Source organism: Ailuropoda melanoleuca, chromosome 6, assembly GCF_002007445.2.
Source record: "Ailuropoda melanoleuca isolate Jingjing chromosome 6, ASM200744v2, whole genome shotgun sequence".
Lineage (NCBI taxonomy): Eukaryota > Metazoa > Chordata > Mammalia > Carnivora > Ursidae > Ailuropoda > Ailuropoda melanoleuca.
Window position 1 is genome coordinate 48,314,722 of NC_048223.1, and position 10,372 is coordinate 48,325,093.

At 40.4% G+C, this 10,372-nt stretch overlaps 1 protein-coding gene across 1 annotated transcript in view; it reads left to right on the forward strand.

Moving 5' to 3' along the window:
* PCDH15 (protocadherin related 15) overlaps positions 1 to 10,372 on the forward strand; it is a 1,685,023-nt gene that overhangs the window by 1,580,282 nt on the left and 94,369 nt on the right. The window lies entirely within an intron of this gene.

Here is a 10,372-nt window from a genome sequence, read left to right on the forward strand (position 1 = left end):
AGCAAGCGAGCATGAGCAGGGGTGAGGGGCAGAAGGAAAAGCAGACTCCCTGCTGAGCAAGGAGACTGACAGCCCTTCAGTCCCAGGACCCTGAAATCATGACCTGAGCCAAAGGCAGATGCTTAACTGACTGAGCTACCCAGGCATTCCAGCATTTTATATTCTTAATTGCAGTTATTTTCCTGGAGGTATTTTAAGAATATATTTTTTTAAAGATTTTATTTATTTATTTGACAGAGAAACAGCCAGTGAGAGAGGGAACACAAGCAGGGGGAGTGGGAGAAGAAGCAGGCTCCCAGCAGAGGAGCCTGATGCGGGGCTCGATCCCAGAACACCAGGATCACGCCCTGAGCTGAAGGCAGACACTTAATGACTGAGCCACCCAGGCGCCCCTTTTAAGAATATTTTTTTTTAAAGATTTTATTTATTTATTTGACAGAGATAGAGATAGCCAGCGAGAGGGGGAACACAAGAAGGGGGAGTGGGAGAGGAAGAAGCAGGCTCATAGCGGAGGAGCCTGATGTGGGGCTCGATCCCATAACGCCGGGATCACGCCCTGAGCCGAAGGCAGATGCTTAACCACTGTGCCACCCAGGCGCCCCTAAGAATATTTTTTTTTAAATAGCATTAATTTTTTAATTAGCATAAAGCCTAAATTTCCCTGAGCAAATCCAGCTGTTGGGTTTCTCTCTCGTTTCACTCATGGTCAGTTAGTTGCCTTTCTCTTCTTGTTACCAGGAGAACCACGATGAGAACTCTAGAACTCTTCTAACATACAGTTTTCTCATCTTATGCACACTAAGTATAAAAGAGGAAAATCAACCAAGCAAATGAACATGTATAGTGTGCTTGCAAAATAGCTCCTTCGTAGCGCCAAAACCTGACTCCTGATCTGAATCACCACTTAGAACCAAAAGTGGCCCACAATGTGTCAGTCACATTATATCTCAATCACATTATGATTTACAAGTAAGAAGCAACACCAGAGGAGTTGATTTTTATCCTATTTTACATTTGAGTCCCATGAAGTGTGGATTGATTCAGTTCATTCAGTCAGCAAATATTTTTTTTTACTATTCCGCGTGTACCGTTCTTGAAGTTGAACGTAGAGCAGTTCAAAAAACAAACGAAAACAGAGTTACCATCCCAGTACTACAAGCTAGTGAAAGAAACAAGTCATTGATGGATAAAATAGGTAGCTATCTAACACAAAGTCACATGGTTAAGAGCAAGCCTTGTGGATTCCTAGGTCAGGAGCATTCTGTTCATTCCACTGTCAAGTCTGTAAAGCTAGTGGGACCTGGAGGTCAGCGTGGCTGGAAGACTGGTTGGAGGTGAGATTGGAAATGTAGCCCAGGACTGGAATATGGGGTTTATCCTCGATGTGTTAGAAAGAAACCGTTTTGTTCAGAGGCATGACATAACCCAGTGTAAGAGGATTATTCTGGGTGTTGTGCAGGGTTAGCGTGGAGGTGGTGAACAGTGTTTTCAGACAAGAGGAGCCACAGAGCCCAATGCATTACTTTCCAGGAGAGACATGACCGTGGGCTGAACCACGGTGGTAGGCTGGGGAGATGGTCAGGACAGAGTCAAGGACAGCCAAGAGGATTTGCTGATTGACAATATGCGGGGCAGGAGATAAAATCAAGAGCGACCCTGAGGATTTGTTCCGAGCAGGTCACCATCCCTCCCCAGGTACTGCGGTAGCAGAAATCAAGAGTTCATTTTTGGAGATTTTATGTGTGGGGGCTTCTTTAATATGGCAAGGCAGTCACAGATGCTGATCCAGATTCAGGGAAGAAATCTTGAGCCAGGTGAAATCACCTAGAAATCACCTAGAATATGGGTGAAGGTATAAAGGTCCACAGACTAAGCCCTGGCACTCACCACTTAGACATTAGGGAGAGAATCCTTTAGAGGATACTGAGAAGTTGCCACCATGAGGGGACAGGAAAACACAGTCTGTGCACCCGTAAAGAGCAGATTGGTAAGAGAGGGAATGATCAAAGTCCGATGCTGCTGCGAATAGAAGCCCCTGTGGATTTTCACTTGACCGTTTATGGTACTGAAAACATTTGTAGTGGAAAGAAAGAAAAATAAGCCAAACTTGAAAATATCCCATTAATAAAGGGGATTTTTCAAGAGGCCCATAGATGACTGTAGTGAGATACTTGTGAGTGATATAATCTGACGATGGCATGGACTTCAGAGGAATTGGGAGGAGGTGGCAAAAGAGGTGGAATGACATTCTAGAAGCCTCCATTCAGACAGAGAGATACCTGCCATCTGTCTGCCCCCAGGCTCTGTGCTGGGTAAAGTATGGGGGTTGCTGTCTGAGACAGCTGCAGAAAGCCATGTCTCTTGGTGGGGGAGGGACAGTATGGGAGTGAAAAATCAGAAAGTAAAATTAATAGTCTGAGAGACAGCAGGATATTTAGAGGATATTGGTAATGCTGACTGTAAACTCCAGAGGACCCCTGGGAAAGTCTGGTGGCAGAGGTAAGGTGGGAATCTGGGTCATCCTAGTATGTAAAGGGCTGTGTGGGCAGAAGTATCTGGGTGGTGACAAGTGCTTTGGAATGAACACGTGGACTCCCTGTGATGAGGGAGACAGGCTGGGACTGGTCCTTTCTCTGGGACTACTGAGAACTCCGAGGGACACCCCAACCTTCGATTTATCAGGGGCTACTCGGTGATTCTCCCCAGGAAGCCAGCTTTATGCAGTGTAGTATTCCACATGAGGGAGAGAAGAGGAATGGAGGGGTGGGGGGAGAGGAAGGGGGGAGAGGACTTTAACAATGTATTGATGCAGGTGTGTGCTGTAATTATCAGTTCTGCTAGGAAAGCACAAATTGCCACGTGGATTCAAAGGAAGGAGACATTTCAGTTGGTGAAAGAATGTGAATGCTTCCAGGAGGATGAATTTGAGTGGCACTGAAGGGTGGTTAGATTTTCTCCCAGTGAAGCTTGAAGCTTAAATGAGGCAGAGCCGGGACGTCTAAGCGGAGGAAACAGGGAGCCAGAACCCAGGAGGAAAAAGCAGAGAGTGTGTTTGTGGAACAGTGATTGGAAGCAGGGAGCTTGGGAGGTGATGGGAGTCATAAATCTTAACTAGTGGACACTTTCAAGAGCTGCCTTTAGCCTTGACGCCTGGAATCTTCTCCTTTCCAAATTTAATCAGAGTGAAAGTGAGTTAAGCGGTTCTTTTCAATTCACAAAGCAGCAGAAATCTTATTGGAAACAGCAGTGAATCAGGCTGGCCAAGCAGGGGCACTTGTTGGAAAGACCACTTACAAAACAGGGAAGGAGGCTCTCACACGGCTCCCTGTGTGGTAGTGGGGTGCTCAGTGTTTTATCTACTATACGTGCAAGTTAATTTTTTTGTAATTTATCATGAAATGCATAATCATAAATTTTAAATTTAAAAAATCATGTAACATATAGGAAGGGGAAGAGGAAACATATAGAATTGACTAAGAAAGGTGAGACTTTAAAATATCAGCGAATAAAACCATATTCACTAGCTTAAAATATGGAGTGGATTAAGGGCGTTGCTAAAAATATGTGAAGGTAAAGGCAATGCAATGAGAGCATTACTGAAATGAATTCTGCAATATAAGTGATAATAAAAGGAAGTTGTGTATACATGCTCTGAGGCGGCCTGTTATGCTTAGAGACTGGTTCGAAGTCCATTTTTTTAGAAAATATATATTCCTAGCACATGCTGAAAATAAGGAGGCGAACAAAATAGACTGTCCCTCTGTCCTTACCGAGTTAACACTCTAGTAACTAGACAGAAGAGTAAATAAATCAGGCTTTTATTTATACAGACATGTAGAAATTTGGTTTCTGGCTTAACATTTTGAATGTTCATGTCCCGTTAAAATACTTCTTAGGTTGTGTCAAAAGGATACAGAACAAAGATATTAATTTGGGAATGTCTACAACATTTACTATGGTTTCCTGTTGATATCTCTGTCACCACTGGTTCCAGCAAATTGATTGCCATTGGTCACAAGCCATCAGTTTTTTTTAATTGCAGGGAGAGGGGGAAGAAAATCAATAGTAATTTCTCTCTCCAGTCATTGATACAAGAATTAACATCAGTTAAAAGTACCAGCTTTAGTATATCCCCGAAAGAATTGAAGGCAGGAACGCAATCAGGCACAGGATTGTTCATCGCAGCATCCTTCACAATAGCTAAAAGGTGGCAACAACCTGCATGTGCGTTAGCAGGTGACTGGACGGAGCTCATGCGGTGCTTACCGCAAGGAGATAGGATTCAGTCTTGCAGAAGAAGGGAATGTCGACCTGTGCTGCAGGATGCATAAACCTTGAAGACCACATGCTAAGTGAAATCAGCCAGACACAAAAAGGCAGATGTGTGATTCCACTGCTAGGAGGTTCCGAGAATGGTGCTTTGCCAGCGCCAGGGGGAGGAGGGCGGGGTGTTCATGTGTAAGGTTTCAGAGCTTCAGTTTGGGAAGACCAAAATGGGGTAGACGGGGATGATGGTGATGGTCACATAATAATGTGAATGTACTTAAGGCAACTGATGTGTACCCTGATAAATGGTTAAAATGGTAAATTTTATGTAATGGCTATTTTAGGTAAGTAAAGGAGAAAATCCCAGAGGGAGAAGGGCATCTCCATTGTTGGCAGAGTATGGAAACTGTTCCTTTCAAAACTATTATTCCTCAGTGGTACCCATGCCTCTTAGCTTGATGTGGATGTGAATCTTACATTCAGCTTCAGAAGTAAAGATTTGCTGCAGTCTGTTTATTTTTATTGATTATGTAACTGTGGATTTTAATATTTTGTTCTCCAACACGTCTTCACTGCTGTCAGTATTAGCTGCAGCTGTCTGGCCCTGATGCTCTCAGCCTGCAGGGAGTACATACATGTCAGAATCTCCAGCACCTTGTATGTTGAAAAAGCTCCCAGGGGCGCCTGGGTGGCTCAGTCAATTAAGCATCTGCCTTCGACTCAGGTCATGATCTCAGGGTCCTGGGATCGAGCCCTGCATCAGGGGCTCCTGCTCAGCGGGGAGTCTGCTTCTGTCTCTCCCCTGCTTGTGCTCTTTCTCCCTGACAAATAAATAAATAAAATCTTTTTTAAAAGGCCCCAGGGAATCCAGATGCCCCTAACTTTGGGGCAAGGCCATTAGTTGAATATCACTTACTGAAATGTCCTCTGCTAATGAAAAATGACTGATATATTTGGTTACATCAGAGTAAGAGAGCGTTATGACCGAGACGCTGTCAATGATGAAAAGAAAAGCATTTGCAACATACATTTTTTAAAAGTCAAAGAAACAGTGTCCAGAATACAGAAAAAACTGTGCAAGGTTGAAAAAATTCATGAGTGTTTGTCACATTACTCATAGTGTTCTGTGTGAGCTAAGTGAGATTAACCTGGACTTTTGAACGTTAACTCTTTTGGTCCTCTTTGTCCTTTGGAAAATATTAATTTATGAATACACCTTACTGATAACAGTAGCTGCCACTTGTTTGTCTTTATTATTTTTCTGAGAACTGAAAAACTCTTCATACTTTAGCCTACAGAATTTTTTTAAGTAAATACAAGCAAACAAATAAATAAATAAAACACCTACCTCTATGGTAGACGTAGATTATTCTTTATTGTTGGGGAAAATGGCAGCTAGTAAGGTTTAGTAACTTTCCAAGTATCACCCAGCCCCTAACTAGTGAAGTCAGAATTTGATTAGGTTTACTTTTTTTTAAGGACTTTTCTTGTCTCTTTCACATCCCCTGCTTCCCATGGGAAGTGAGGAGTAGAATCGTGGCAGAAATGGAATGTTGGCAGAAATAACAGAACATATTATGTTTCTATGAAAAATTAGGAGGCAATTAAGAAGGCAACTAATTGCTTTTTAAATTGAGGTGGCCTCTGTGAATTACGATTCCCTCTATTAAAGTAACAAATCGAATCTGGTTTTAGAAGCACTGCTCAATTTAGTAACTAATTTTTCCAGTTTACTGCATGTCTTTTTAACTGCAAGCGGGAGCCTGACTTAATGCAAATGTAGGGAGAGGTAAAGTATGATCAAGAAATCTCTGAGTTATGAGGATATTTTCCAGAAGTTAGTGTGGTAAGTCCATCTCTCTACAGATTGGAGATGAGAAAAACTCAGTGTCAGAAAAATTGAATTAAAATGTTGACTTGATGTCTACTGAATGTCAAAAAGACTATGAATATTGCATCTTTGAGTTATTAGAGAAGCCAGATTCAAGAAAGTTACGGACTAAAAGAAAATACGATTTTGAAAAAGCATCAACAAAGGAACAGTTCTCACTGTCAAATCCTTAATTCTTTATTACATTTTCTCAATAAGCGTGAGACGTGGCAGGAGGATTTAGCAGAATGATGCTGTTGAGAGAAGAAAGCCAAGGGCACCGTAGAGGATGCAAATGTCCTTTGGGGCAAAGCTTGTAGAAATCTGCAAGGTGACAGGAAAGGGGGCAGTAATGTTTGTTTGTAGTCAGGTTGGTGCTTCCAAGGGCTCCTGGGCCCCAGCCCTGTGCCTGCTCATGCAGGTCTGATGGAAAACAATTCCAGCACATTAGTGAGGGTTTAGCGTGTCTCCCCAGCGTGGCATCTTGTACTAGCCCCGTGCCTGGCTCGTGTCCAGGAGGGTACTAATAGCGACCCAGGACCTCATGTTTACAGGATGCTGGGTACTCTAAATGCTTCTCAGGAATTAACTCATTCATATTCCTCAGAAGGTCCATGGGGTTCATTCTTGTATTATTCTCAACTTACGGATGAGAACATGGAGGCACAGAAGCAGTCTGTCACCTGCCCACAGCTAGTCAGTACAGCAGTCAGGATGTGCAGCCAGCTCCCCACCCAGAGACAGTGCTGGACTGTCCCCCAGGTGCCAGAGTGCAGACCTGGCTAAGTCTCTGTGGGGCATTACACTTCAACCCTCCCAGCCACTCTTGTCTTCTCTTATGCAAATATTGCTTTAGAACTGGGTGCCTTTTAAAGCCTTTAACCATTTCTGATAGAGTTGTATGTTACTTAACCTTACAAAAATGATGGCATGGGGGGAGAAAACGCCAAGTGCCCTGAGAGAACTATTACATTTGAGAGCTCCATTTAAAGGTCACTAGTGTGGATTACTTAATTCTGAAATCCAAAGCACCGTGTATGTCTCAGTTTTTGTGGTTTGTGTCACTGGAAGCTAGTGGATTATTTTATGGGCATTTTCACCCTAGGTACTCTATTTAGTATACATGTAAACAAGTATCAGTTAGAATGAAGGTCTCATAAAATACTGATTTTTATTCCCCTCTGCCAACTATGCGAAATGCAGCTTTATACAAACACTTATTATTTCAAGAGGCTCGGGTGCCTAGGGGTCCATTGCCTTCTTCATTATGACCATAACTGAATTACTCTGTGTCTAATTTAGAACTTAGACACATTATATTTTAATTACATATCCATGTGTGTGTTTTCTCTACTGTAATTCAAATGTCATCCTTCCTCACAAATTTAATGACATTATAGATATATTGTGCTTATCACCTCAAATTGGTGATTGCTTAAAATTGTATTTATTTGTTTTTACATGCAGCCATGTCTTTTAGCCTTTCTAATCAGGACGTTCCATGAACTATGTGAACGAATTACCGATTTTTAGATTAGTAGAAATACTCTTTCAATGAAACTTTCTTGAGACTGATTACAACACCAAGAGTAACAAGACCTCTTATTTCCCTGGTAATTTCCCTTCTTGCTGAAATTAAGACCTTGGGCTTGATATCTTTTGGAATTTCAGGCATCCATCACACTTTTCCATTTATTTAACTCCAATGGAGACACCAATTGTCAAGAAAATTGTTCTTTTCTAACAACTGGTATACTTTTGTTATATGGTCTCGGATTATGTTGTAGTGAACAATGTTTTCCTTTTGGTTTGTCTGCTGGAGCCTCAAAGTCAATATTTGATTCATCTTTAGCAATTTTAGAAGATGAATGCAATGCACATGAGGCACACTAATTTATATGCAAAGAAATGATCACCAAATACTCTGTTTCTAAGAGTCCAAGCCTACATTTTTCCCTTGTACAAGTTGAGATATGTGAAGTTTCTGATACATAGCATTTGTCTTTATTGGTATGAACAAGTATACAATTATGGTTTCATCGCTATTAGTATAAATGAACAAGACCATGTCTTTGCCGCAAATGGAGTGTCCAGATAATATAATTTTGCATATGTAAGTTTTATTCTTTCTCTTCTCCTTCTCTATATAAATGAGCCTTTCCATTATCACAGAGGGAGATCTGAAATCTTCCCATTCACACGGTAGTAATAATTTACACTTCTTGGTTTGAATGTGACTTAATTAAAAACTGTCTTGATTTCTGTTGCTTAAAATAGAAAGGAAACTATTTTTCCCAAGCTATAAAGGTCTGAAAACGAAGAAGGTTTTGAGTCCTTAAAACTAGATGAAAAGTGGTTCTCAAAACTGGAAATTTCCTTAAAAGTAAAGAGCTTGAGGAAATTTATGGGTCTTAAGCCATTGGACATGATACGTGAAAAGAAAATACTTTATTCAATGAATGGCCAAATCATTTTGCCTTTCCTGAATTCATCGGTGGCTCATATATTTCAAAGTCTGATCACACTCTACTGGGATTAGAATTTATTTAATGCCTGCGTGTCTTTCAGATGATTAAAAGCATAACAGTCCAGGGTGTGGTTGTGAAATATCATCTTTTGAGTCAAGCTTGCATTTTCTCGCAGATTTTATATGTTGTAGGGCAGTAATGATTGTGTGTGTGCTCCCATATTATGTTTCAAGGATCACGTCTTCCATCATCTGGTAGGGATGTTGACACTCAGCTTAAAAATCTCAGAATCCTTGTGAAAGTGAGGACTGCATTGCCAAACACAATTCCAAAGATGATTCAGGCAGTAAGAATTACTTTTGTCTGAAAATGTCCTGCAATTTCTTAAACGTCTGTTTAACTTTGTGTCGTATTGACCCGACACAGAAGACCTATAACACCAATCTAAGCAAAAGTGATAAATCATCTTTTTAAAAAGTTTTATTCATATCTCTCTAAATACATTTTAATTTTGAGTTGCCTATTAATATTGCCAGTAAGAAGAGTAAAATACTAGATTACTATGTATCATGAAGAAAACTTAGGTCCAAATAAGTCATAAAAAATTGCTGATTCTTCCTAGTAGTTTTAATGAATTTTCCTTAATGAAAAGCAGCAGGCCTAAAGCAAGATTATGTACATAAAGAGAACATGATTTACTTTGGTTAGTTCATTGTACGTCTGAGAAGTGCCAAAAGACATAAAAAAAAAAACCTTTTTAAAAAACAGGCCCAGATAGGTCTGAATTCACAAAACAACACGTTAATGCATAGAAATAATAAAACTGAAAACTAGAGATTCCCATCAAATAGATCCTAAGACTTTATGTGGTAGCTACCCTAGTTTTTGTAAACATGCCTCCTTTTTATAGTGCTTCATTTTATTTGTTCCCAGGATTTTTTTTCCTAGGTGGTCATGGCCTCTTATGATCCAAGTCATCCATAAAAAGACAAAATCAATGAGGTTCGTAGTAATTTGAAAGACTTTATCACCACCTGAAGCCAAAAGACCCTAAGATATGCTACGAACTAGAATCAAAGATCTCCAATCCAGAGTATGTAGAACTCTTAACAAAATGATGATTTAAAACAAAACAAAACACCCAAGATAAAAAGATAGGAATAAGATTGAAATAGGCCCTACATGAAGAGGATATAAAAATTGGCAAAAAAACAAAACAAAACACATACAGAGGCATTCGATTTTATTAAGTACTAGGAAATTACAAAATAAACCACAAGAGACCACCCTGTGTTCATCAAAATGGCGAAAATCAGAGACCAATGAAACCAAATTTTGCAACAGCCAGAGTTCTCAGATACTGCTGAAAGGATTAAGTTAGTACAACATTTTGGAAAGCATTATCTGTTAAGTGTGAACATATGCATAACCCCTGACTCAGAATTTCTACCCCTAAATATTGGCACAGCAGAAATGTGTACATATGCTCATAAAAGATGTGTACAAAAAATCCACTTGTTGTAGATACGCTCCTTATTGTAGTATCTAAAAGTTGAAAACAACATTGCTGTCCAGACACAATATGTGCATCAACTATAGTATATTTGTACAATGGAGTTCTTCAGAGCAATGAAAATGAATAGATTATGGCTGTGGTTGTTATGCAGTGACACGGATGGCTCTCAGAAATACAATGTGAGGGGGAGGTTAAGATGGCGGAGGAGTAGGGGACACCTTTTTCAGCTGGTCCCCTGAGTTGAGCTGGATA